Here is a 12,526-nt window from a genome sequence, read left to right on the forward strand (position 1 = left end):
TCTTGCATCCACGTGTAAATGGACAAAAGTATACTGCACAGCACATACATACATCAACACATACTATACAACCCAACGTACAACAAAAAGACAAATCTTTCCTCCTCATACCACCCACCAGTGGTCAGAGTTAAGGGTGCAATCTGTATTGGTATCGGTGGATTTAGAAGCTGTTTTTAATGTTTAAAATTTGTATGGAGGAGCATGTGTTATTTTCAGACTTACAGATTAGATATGGTTTTCTAATGTCTTGAACTTGAATTTTCTTGTTGTCATGTTTGTAGGTGAGGATACAGGTTGGTTAGAACCCTTACTTCTGTTATAGTGTAATAGTTTGTTAATGAATTATATTAAATGATATACTTATAGTTCTGTGATAAAAGAGCATTTTCTACTTTCCTGTAACATTTACAGCTGGAAACATGCTATGTACATCTGAAACAAAGAAACATCTTTTGCAAATAGTTTGAAAATGGTACTTGCACTTTAATCAGAGCATGTGCATGTCACATAAAGCATTACTAGGAATGATATAGTTAATCCTGTAGTCTTGTAAAATATAGTTTGTAAGACTAAATGAGTCATGTTGTCTTTTTTGGCTGGCCTTATTCAAAATCTTTCTAATGAAAAAAATAACCGGGTGTGAATGTTAATCATGCAACAAATATGCAGAATAAGTAAGGCTGTAAGAAAATCACAGCCATTATTTTGTTGCAGAAACTTGAACTTGTAACACACACCACAACTTGTTATAGTTGCCACAAATCTGATTGTCATTGCAACCCATAACTATTTCACATTTGGAAACAATGTATACCTTCAAATCAGCAGCACTGCTTTGGGTACCTGCATGGCCCCACAGTATGCCAACATTTTTTTGGCTGACTTAGAACAACGCTTTCTCAGCTCTCGTCCCTAATGCCCCTACTCTTCTTGTGCTACATTGATGACCTCTTCGTTATCTGGACCCATGGAACAGAAGCCCTTGAGGAATTCCACCATGATTTCAACAATTTCCATCCCACCATCAACCTCAGCCAGGACCAGTCCACACAAGAGATCCACTTCCTGGACACTACGGTGCTAATAAGTGATGGTCACATAAACACCACCCTATACCGGAAACCAACTGACCGCTATACTTACCTACATGCCTCCAGCTTTCATCCAGACCACACCACGCGATCCATTGTCTACAGCCAAGCTCTATGATACAACCGCATTTCCTTCAACCCTTAGACAGAGACAAACACCAACAAGATCTCTATCAAGCATTCTTATAACTACAGTACCCACCTGCTGAAGTGAAGAAACAGATTGACAGAGCCAGAAGAGTACCCAGAAGTTACTACTACAGGACAGGCTCAACAAAGAAAATAACAGAACGCCACTAGCATCACCTTCAGCCCCCAACTAAAACCTCTCCAACGCATCATCAAGGATCTACAACCTATCCTGAAGGACGACCCATAACTCTCACAGATCTTGGGAGACAGGCCAGTCCTTGCTTACAGACAGCCCCCCAACCTGAAGCAAATACTCACCAGCAACTACACACCACACAACAGAACCACAACCCAGGAACCTATCCTTGCAACAAAGCCCATTGCCAACTGTGTCCACGTATCTATTCAGGGGACACCATCATAGGGCCTGATCACATCAGCCACACTATCAGAGGCTTGTTCACCTGCGCATCTACCAATATGACATATGCCATCATGTGCCAGCAATGCCCCTCTGCCATGTACATTGGCCAAACCGGACAGTCTCTATGTAAAAGAATAAATGGACACAAATCAGACGTCAAGAATTATAACATTCAAAAACCAGTCGGAGAACACTTAAGTCTCTCAGGTTACTTGATTACAGACCTAAAAGTGGCAATTCTTCAACAAACAAACTTCAAAAACAGACTCCAAGGAGAGACTGCTGAATTTGTAAACTGGACACCATTACGTTAGGCTTGAATAAAGACTGGGAGTGGATGTGTCATTACACAAAGTAAAACTATTTCTCCATGTTCATTTTCCCCCCTTACTGTTCATCACATGTTCTTGTCAACTGCTGGAAATGGCCCACCTTGATTATCACTACAAAAGGTTTTTTTTCTCTCCTGCTGGTAATACTCACCTTAAGCGATCACTCTCGTTACAGTGTGTTTGGTAACACCCATTGTTTCATGTTCTCTGTGTATATAAAATCTCCCCACTGTATTTTCCACTGAATGCATCTGCTGAAGTGAGCTGTAGCTCCTGAAAGCTTATGCTCAAATAAATTTGTTAGTCTCTAAGGTGCCTCAAGTACTCCTTTTCTTTTTGCGGATACAGACTAACACGGCTGCTATTCTGAAACTTGGGAAAGTTTGTGAATGAATAAAGCATACATCATGTTTCCCAAAAGTGTGTTAAATCAACATAGTACCACAGGTAAGATCACAATTAGGAAGGAAAGGTAGAAGTTAAGGTTTAAACACAAACATTAACTTAGAACATGATGTGCAATTCAGCTGTGTTCCACACACTAAACATTTTATGACATAAACAGGTAAAATATTGTAGCACATATATTTTCTATTCCTGTTTTACTGGATGTAATGGGCAGTGTGATCAAGTTAATGTTACTTTTGGAACAAGTTAATTGTTACTTAATGTTTGCACTTCTGATTTTGAACTATGGAACTAATGCTTCATTAGCAGGATGTGTGGGGTTTTTTGTTTGTTGTTTTTTTTTCATTCAATTTCATAGGGTGTTTTAACGGAAGAATGTCTTATGTGATAGACCCAGGCCAGTTGGGTACAACAAAGTAGTAGAAGGCAGATATACTGGCCACTGGATTAGCAGTTTTCTGTTCCCTGACTGATCAGAGCAGGGGCTGCTCCAGGCTAATGAGAACACCTGATACCAATTAACCTGCAAAGAGTTAGGTGAGGCCATTAAGGTAATGTGAACACCTTACTAATTAAGGCCCTTCTGATACTATAAAAGGGCTCACTCCAGTCAGGCTGAGGAGAGCCAGAGGAGAGGAAAGGAAGTGCGGCCGAAGGGCTGGTTAATGAAGACACCCTGAGTTAGGGAGCCCTAAGGTAAGGGTGAAGAAGAGAGAAGCGGGAGAGCTGTGGGGAAGTGACCCAGGAAAATGTAGCAACTATGGCAGTGAAAGGTTGGCTGCAAACAGCTGCTACCATTAGGGTCCCTGGGCTGGAACCTGGGGTAGAGGGTGGGCCCGGGTTCCCCCCAACCTGCCACTACAGAAACATCTCCTGGGAGGGAAAGACAGGCCCCTGTCAGGACCGGAGGCTAAACTGTTCTGAAATAAGCCCCTTGGGACAACAGAGACTTGGAGTTCTCTCACCTACCTCCTTGCTGGCTTATGATGAAAAGAGCTCAGTAGACTGTAACCTTGGTCCTAGAGAGAGAAGGGCTACGTGGAGGGTCGCAGTGAGCTACTGAGGCTAGCATAAACCGCCTAGAAGCACAGGACTCACAGGGACAAGGTCAGAGCTCTGCCACACCGTTTAATGTTAGCATGTCCCAATTAAATTGTCAAGTTTCTCTCTTTATCAGGTAAATAGGGGGATAAGGGGGATGAATTGTTTCCATTACTGCTGCTGTTTGGATAGAGACTGTTTGTTTTCTTCAGGGCTTTTTTTTTTTTTTTTAGATGACAGCACTACATGGACAGATATTTCTTTGCAATAAAGAAAAAGCAACATACTGTTTTTAATGAAAGCTTACAATCTATGTACTGTTTTAGATGCAGCTAAAAATTGCAGGGTCTTTGATATGTAGTATGTAAGTGCTTGTGAGGATGAGCAGAGAAAATGGCATGAATGTTAGAAATAGGTAAGCTAAAAATACAGACTGAGCATGCTCAGAAGAGACTTAATTTTTTTAAAATGACTTCTTTTGAGTTTAGAATTAGAGGTGGTCAGAACATGGGAATGTTTTTCATAAAAGTTTTCATGAAAAAATGTCCCTTCTTTTCACAGAAATTTGAAATTTAATTTGTTCAAATTTGGAACATGTCAACCAGTTGCAAAGCTGGAAGCAAAATAGGATGACTTCTGAGTTTGGTGTGTGTTTTTTGGGGGTTTTTTTGCAAAAAATGTTTACCAATATTTCTCCCCACCCCACAGCCCCCTTTTTTGGGGGGGAGGGTGTCTAATTTTGAAATTTCAACAACATTTCAAGCAGCTATATTCACAATATGCCTGGCTTTGTACAGGACAGTAAATGCAGTCCCTTCCCCTGAGATTTACTGCTTAAATTTTATTTTTAACCTTTCTCTCTGAGGTTTGTAAAGGCACTAGTCCTCATTAAGAGGTATATTTATACTAACTTTTCAGGTATAAATCTTTAAACCTTTTGATGTTTTCCTCTTCTAAAAAGCCCAGTTAGAATTTTTTAATGAGGAAAAGTGTTTTTCCCACACCCATGCTCAAATAAGTCTAAAATGTTGGGAAGAATTTAAGCTAACATATTATTGCTCAGGTTTATTAGGGTAGTGTGTAAGGGGCAACCAAGAATGAGGCCCCATTGTGATAGACACTATACAACCAAAGTAGTAGGTGGTCCCTATCCTGAAGAGCTTACAACCTGAATAGGCAAAACAGACACAGGATGGAGGAAGGAGTATAAGACAAACGGAACAGGTAATGTGATAACAGCAAACATCATGCTAGTTCCACAATATTTTTGGTGGGGGGAGGGGATAAGCTAAATGGAAAGAAAAGAGAATGACGTGATGGGGACAGGGAAGAGAGAGGGAAACAGTTGGAGCAAACAGCTGATCGGTATGAGGTAGAGAATGTCCAGTCAAAACGGTAGCAGGTTCTCTAAATGTTCAGAGGTCCAAAGGTACCTGCATTGGCTGCTTCTGCACCTACCAGCAAGAGTCTCTTCCTGGCTCCTCTGCAGTTTTCCCCCAAGACCAGATGGTGGGAGGGAAGTGGGAAGGAAGCACCACTAGAGCCCTAGTGCTCCAGGGTGTGTGATGATCTCCCTAAGGCAGTTGTGGATGCTGGGGAGAGGGGTGGCCCCATAGGAATTCATTTTATTTTTGTCCCCACTTTGGTTGCTTCAGGTTGTTGTTTTGTTTGTTTGTTTTTTGGGGTTTTTTTAAAAGAATTATTAGATGGAGACCAAACACAATTGTGATAAATGAAGAGGGGAGGATAGCTCCCTTTTATGGACACCCAGCTAGCCAGTTAGCTATAAAGTCCTTCTTGGTGGCTGTTCTCTGCTTGCTTTACCTGTAAAAGGTTAACAAAGACCCCCAGGTAAAGGAAAGGGAGTGGGCACCTGACGAAAAGAGCCAATGGGAAGGCTAGAACTTTTTCAAATGGGAAAAAAAACCCTTCCCCTTTGTGTCTGTTTTTTTTTCTCTCTGGGAAAGAGGGGAACAGGGAGCAGTTATGCTATGAGAAGCTTTAAGCCAGATATGATGATAGATCATCAGATCAGACCGAGAACTACTTATTTGGAACCCTCAGATGTATAAATGGATCAGGAATGTTTAGAAAGACGCGATTAGGTTTATTTCTGTTTATTTCTTATGTCTAGTGGACTCCTCTGTGCTAACCCCAGATACTTTTGTTTGCTTGTAACCTTTAAGCTGAACCCCCAGGAAAGCTATATTGGGTGCTTAATTTTTGGAATTGCTCTTTTTCAAATCCAGCAAAAGCCTAACTTCCAGATGTATTTTCTTTCTTTTTGTTTTTAATAACGTTTACCTTTTCTAAGACAGGATTGGATTTGTGGTGTCCTAAAAGGTTTGTGCATATGTTCAAAATGATCTCCCTGCTCTTCCACCATATCAAGGTTGATTCCCCACTCTGGCACTTCGAGTTAATTAAACAACATATGCCCAGAACAAAGTAAGTCACCAAGCAAAATAAAGCAAAAACATGCAAGTCTAAGCCTAATACATTAAGAAACTGATTACAGGTAATATCTCGCCCTCAAAGATGTTCCAATAAGCTTCTTTCACGGACTAGACTCCTTACTAGTCTGGGCCCAATCCTTTCTCCTGGTACAGTCTTTATTAGTTCCAGCAGACATTTCAAGTGGTAAGCAGGGGTTTTCTCATGACTGGCAGCCCCTTTTGTCCTGCTCCACCCCCTTTTATAGCTTTGGCACAAGGCAGGAATCTTTTGTTGCTCTGGGTCCCCACACCTCCTTCTAAATGAAAAAGTACCAGATTTAAGATGGATTTCATGATCAGGTGACATGGTCACATGTCACTGTAAAACCCCTCATCTCCATTCCCCATGGGCTGGCTTACATGTACACAGGAAGGCTTTCAACTAACTAAGGCCATTTACAACTGATTGTTTCTGGAGCACCCTTAATGGACTCCACTTAATATGTTTACATCAGTGATACAAGTTTATATCTTATTTTCCTCACTCCAGATGTAGAAATCATACATGCAAACAAATAGGATGAACACACTTAGTAGATAACAAGCTTTCTAATGACACCATACAAGGGGTATTTAGCGTAAAGCATATTCCAGTTATGTCATATTCATAAGCATATTTCCATAAAGCATATGGAGTGCAACGTCACAATAGCCATAGCTTATTCTGCCTTGGTGACAGTCAAATCCTAAAACAATGCTGCATGTGCAGATCCTTCTTGACGAGGATATGGCAATCCAGGGATACATGTCTCAAACGCTACTTTGAAGAGAAATCCATGTATGTAACTTCCATCCTTGAAGGGAGAAGTTCTGCTTTAAAGATGGATGGGTTGGCACCCCTGTTAAATCATCCTCTGTCAGTGTCCCTACCAGCTGGCATGTAAATCCCAGGATGGGTACCAACAAGAAATCATTGCTTCAGACAAGGACTTTTTATTGAAATCTACCACAGCATTGATGACCCCAGCATCTAACACTAGTACCGAAAGACAAGGCAGGACTGAACACCCACACTGAGGCCTAAGCATCAATCATCTAGGGAACAAACCACTAAACCTCCTCCCTTATCAAAGGCTAGTGGTGCTGGCTCCAGCTCAGTACTGAAGAAGTACTATCCGGGGCAGCCTATACATCAGCACAAGTATTAACAGTGGTGCTGTCTATGGAATCACTGATGCTACCTGCCATTTCCTCACTGTAAGGATCTGTATTGCCCATGGTAACGTCTGGGCACCCAGTCACATTTGGCACTGAAACATACTCCTGACTTTGTAGTGCTAAGGTCTCCTCGGGGTCCTTACTGCCCTGCAATGATGTTTACTACTTGTCACTGAGACGTATATTATAAGCTATCTCCAGTAAGGAGCTTTCTGTATTCAGATCAGAAGAGGACCCCTCATTGCAGCCGAGAGGCTTCTTCAGAGTTCTCATGTATGCCACAGTCATGCCAATGACCTGGCTAATCCCAGTTGAACCACCCATACCAGTATAATGTACCACCATAGCTATACTAGGCTTATTCAGGACCTCCATCCCAGGCTTTAAGGAATTGATCCCCTTCATGTCATTCCAGGAAGAGAAGAAAATTGGGCTCTTCATCTGCATCTCTGGCCAAATAAATAAGTGGAGCTGGAGCAAATCCTTGAGGAAGGATTACCACCAGAGCCTCAGGAGCTTCCTCCTTCCCCTCCCAGAGTCCTGTAGTCCCTTTCCCTGGATAAAGCCATGGTTTCAGTTCCAGTACTGGGGTGGGACACTTAAAAACATTCATGGAGCTGCTTTCCTGAGTCACTGAGACACTGGATGTTGAAACATCAATGGTAAAGGAAAAAGCTCACAAGCTTTTTGAGATGTTACATTTGGCTTCTCCTGCCAGGGTTGCCCTTCCCATTAGCACATGGTCACAGTGGGGGTCATGGACCTTGCAGCTGTGTTTCAGGCATCCATGGCTATTTGAAGGGATGTCTTTGGCTACCAGCTGGCCTTACTTAATGATGTCTCTGAGCTCCTGTCTTGCATCTTGTGGGAGGGGTGATAGATCAGATGGGACAAAGCCACATTAATTCTGATATCTCCATAGTTGCCAAAACAATTCTGGCTAACAAACCTTCTCCAGATATCTATTCAGCCTCCCATTCTACTTGTCTGGACATAAAATTGCAGAACCAAGGTCAGATACTGCATCTAGACATGAAGTCACTGCATCTGACAGTCTGGATGTTGGCTGGCTGAGTGCCACTGACAGATACTGCTCCCTACAGGTACTAGATATCCTCCTGCACAGCGGGAAGCCTTCCATGAGAAGGATTTATTCCTCAAAATGGAAAAGATTTTAAGCATAATCTTGATCCTTTGAAGGCTCACATATTAAAGATCCTTCACTATATTCTGCCTTTGAAACACTCTGGCCTTTCATTCAGTTCCATCAAGATCCACCCTGCATCAATCTCTACATGTCATCCATCGATTGAGTAATGTTAATTTTGCTCACATCCCATTATATCCAGATTTCTTAAGGGTTTACTGTGTACCTACCACCAATCAGAGAAACCCCCATCCTGCATGGGACCTTAATATTGTCTTTGAAAACCTCATGGAGTCCCCTTTGGAACCTCATTCAAAGTGTACCTTACACCAGAGGTTCTGAACTTTTTTCTTTCTGAGCCCCCCCACCCCCAACATGCTATAAAACCTCCATGGCCCAAGTGTGTCATCAACTGTTTTTCTGCATATAACAGCCAAGGCCGGCATTAGGGATAGCAAGCAGGGTAGTTGCCTGGGGCCCCACACCATAGAGCTCCCCATGAAGCTAAATTGCTCAGGTTTCGGCTTCAGGCCCAGGTGGTGGGACTTTGGCTTTCTGCCCTTGATCCCAGTGAGTGTAATGCCAGCTCTGGTTGGTGGACCCCCTGAAACCTGCTGGTGGCTCCCCAGGGGACCTTAGACCCTGGTTGAGAACTGCTGCCTCACATCACACCCCACTCAGGACTTTCATCTTTATCGCCGTCGTATCAGCCAGGAGAGTTAGTGAACTCCAAGCTCTCATGGATGATCCCTGTTTGACAACCTTCTACAGAGATATGATGGTGGTAAGACCTATCCTAAGTTTATCCCTAAAGTGATTTCGGAATTTCATTTGAAGTAGTCCATCAACTTACCTGTTTTCTTCCCTACAACTCATTCTGCTCCTGGAGAGAAGAAACTCTGGCTGGACATGCACCATCTCTTGGGATATGACTTTTTCCATGGCTTGTGCATGTAGGCTGGAATTTGTCCCTTCTAGCCTGGGAGTTCTCTCTCCTTGCCTCAAGGGTTTGATGATGATGACTTTTAACACTCAAGTGTCTGTTTATAGTTTCTAAGTTAGAGGTTTTTCAAGTTGCTCCTGCCTTTTGTTCTGTTTGTTTTACTAGTTCAGACTGCTTTGCTTTCTGTATAACTTGTGGCTAGGGTTAAATCTGTCTTCAGCTGTAGCTGCTGTGAAAGATAGGCTAGTTATTGGGTTAACAGATTCTCAGTTATTTTCATGTTTTACATTCCCAAAATCAGAGTTTTCAACCAATGTATGCCGAGCTCTTTTATAAAACATTCAACATTTTCTCCTGGTTTTTGAATTCTCTGGTGAAAACATGCTCTTTCATAAACCACATTTATTTGAGGTATAAAGATGAAAGGGTCTGGCTATGTTTGATGCATAGTCATCTTTGTGATGAACTTTAGTAAAATCAAAAGATTTAAAGATATGCTGTACCTCCTTCCCCACAGCATAAATTAACGAAGATACCTGTATATCTCCAGTTTCTTTGTGAAGCTTGTTTGCAATTCAAAATCTTGCAAAATACTGCTTCCAGTCTGTCCATTGTGAAGGTTTGTCAAAGCTGAAGTTCTCTGGGGCATAGTGGCATGTTGATGAGAACCTGCAACCTTTGTTGCTTTGTTCCTTCTGTTTGCAAACTTGGTTACTGTTTCCCTTCAGTTTTAGCTCTCCTCTGATCTAATCCTGTTCCGGACACAATATCATGGTCCTTGTAGCTGATATGGACTGGCTACAAAGCTTGCATCTGAGTAAGATGCACACCCAATATATTCATCGTAAGGTTCTTAAATGCCAGGTATGGCTGAGGTTCTTGTACATCAGGTATTTTGCACACAGAGCCAGGGCTGAAGAGTATAATACAGTTTAGCATTCCATTACACCGACAGATGGCTATGAAATGATAAGAGGGATAGAAGCCCAGATATGGAAGAACTGGCCAATAGCAAGGGGCCTCCTGGCCCATCATTTCTTTCTTTCTACTCATTTCCTACCCCTCCGCCCATATCTCCATTCTATAAGGCTAGAGGAATACTCAGTGTACATGGTCAAAATTTATCCTGGTATCACTACTGAAGATGGGTATGCCTTTTTTCCTGGGGAGGGAAATTTGTAGTGGTGTGGCTAGAGCCGCCATTGAATTCCTTGTTCTGCAGGAGGATTGTTCTATTTATGCTTATTGATACAGTGGTTAGTTTTCTTATTGATACAGTGGTTAGTTTTCATAGGCTATGGAAGTGTTGCAGCTGGCAGTTTCTCACAGGCAGAGCCACCTCCACTGTTTCTGATTGACAGGATTGGTCTGCTTCCAAAGCTGCATAGTGCAGAAACACCTCCCATGTCATGAATCAAATAATTTTAATGATCTCTGATCACCAGTGAATTTAGAACTTTTGAGTCTTGATCGTGATTGTTCGTTACTGTAATGGCTCCATCAGGCAAGTATTGATTAATGGGATTGTGAGTGACTCTTTATTTTTGTTGGGGGCATTTTAGCACAATGGACTGAACATAATTCTTGAGCCAAAAACCCCTGAACTCTTTAAGGCAATTTGGATCCAGGCCTAGATTTGCTAAGAATTTTGCTGCTTAGCCCCATCTGTACTACAGACTCTTTCTGTGCACAGTATCATGCTTCTGACATGTTTTCTAATGATGAACTCTTTGGCTTTAAACTGTGATTGATGTGTTATTGAATTCCTCCCTAAAGGTCCTGAAGTTGTACCAAAGTTTTAGCTCTGATTTTTCCAAAATGCCTTAATATTTGATACTATTTTTCTTTCACGTTTACTTGAGAGCCAATAAACCCAAATTTAAAAATACAGAAATCATAGTAATGTTCAAAAAATTAGAACATTACAGAACGAGCATAGCACGCATTAAAAGGTGGCCGACAGGCCTCAAAATGTAATTGTAAATGAGAAATCATCACTGAGCGGGTTTATTTCTAGTGAGGTCCTACAGGATTTGGCCCTACTCTATTTAACATTTTTATCAATGATCTGGAAGAGAATATAAAATTATCACTAACAAGTTTGTAAATGACACAAAGATTGGGGGAAGTGGTAAATAATGAAAAGGGCAGGTTACCTATACAGTGTGATCTGGATCTCTTGGTAGGCTGGGTGCAGACAACAATGTGCTTTAGTATGGCCAGATATAAAGTTAGTCTGCTAGAAAAAAAGAATGTAGGCCATACTTGCAGGATGGGGAACTCTGTCCTGGGAAGAAGTGACTGAAAAAGACTTGGGGATGTGTTGGATAATCAGCTGAACTCCTGGTGTAATGCTGTGGCCAAAAGGGCTAATGTAGTCCTTGGTTGTGTAAACAAAGGAATATCAAGTAGGAGTAGAAAGATTGAATTACCTTTGTATTTGGTGCTGGTGTGACCTCTACTGTAATAGTTTGTCCAGTTTTGGTGTCCATAGTTTAAGAAGGGTATTCATAAATTGGAGAGGGTTCAAAGAAGAGCCACAAAAGTGATCCAAAGATTGGAAAACATGCCTTATAGTGATAGTTTAACAAAGAGAAAGTTAAGGGGAAACTCAGTAAGTTTGAATACCTACATGGGGACAAAAATTGAGAATGGGCTCTTCAGTCTAGCAGAAGAGTATAACAAGATCCAGTGACTGGAAATTGAAGCTAGACAAGTTCAAACTGGAATATAATGCACATTTTCACCAGAGAGAGTAATTAAGTACTAGAACAGTTTATCAAGGTTTGTGGTAAACTGGCATTTTAAAAATCAAGATTAGATATTTTTCTAAAAGATGTGCTCTATTTCAAACAGGAATTAATTCAGGGAAATTTTATGGCCTGTAATATGCAGGAGGTCAGAATGGATGGTCCAGACTCCCTTCTGGGCTTTATAAGCCATGGGGGAAAAATTTGGAATCATCTCACTCAATAATACAATCACTGCTTTTTTAACCTATTTATAATAAAGTGCAACACCAGTGGCTAATGTAATAGTGAGTGCGTATAAACAAAATGCTTGTTTATTGGCTAATGTTCTTGTAATGGTTTCTTGTCCTCACAATGAGGATTTATAAATATTTCTGTAGCTACCTCTTGTATATCTCCTCCATTAGGTTCACAAGCAGCCTGGATGATACGCATGTGTATACCTGCACAAATACATGTATGTTAGTGTAGAAGTTAATATTCTAGTGTAGCGTTTAAGATCAGTTCAGTTCAGTTGGTGGGCTGTTCAGTCATTGAAAAGTTTACTCTGTGGTACTGTTTGCACAGTCTGCTGTGGAAAATCCTTGTAATAAGAACACACA

At 41.4% G+C, this 12,526-nt stretch overlaps 1 protein-coding gene across 1 annotated transcript in view; it reads left to right on the top strand.

The window, feature by feature from the left end:
* Positions 1-12,526, top strand: part of LOC119844474 (ABI family member 3 binding protein) — a 411,236-nt gene that overhangs the window by 67,049 nt on the left and 331,661 nt on the right. The window lies entirely within an intron of this gene.

Source organism: Dermochelys coriacea, chromosome 1, assembly GCF_009764565.3.
Source record: "Dermochelys coriacea isolate rDerCor1 chromosome 1, rDerCor1.pri.v4, whole genome shotgun sequence".
Lineage (NCBI taxonomy): Eukaryota > Metazoa > Chordata > Testudines > Dermochelyidae > Dermochelys > Dermochelys coriacea.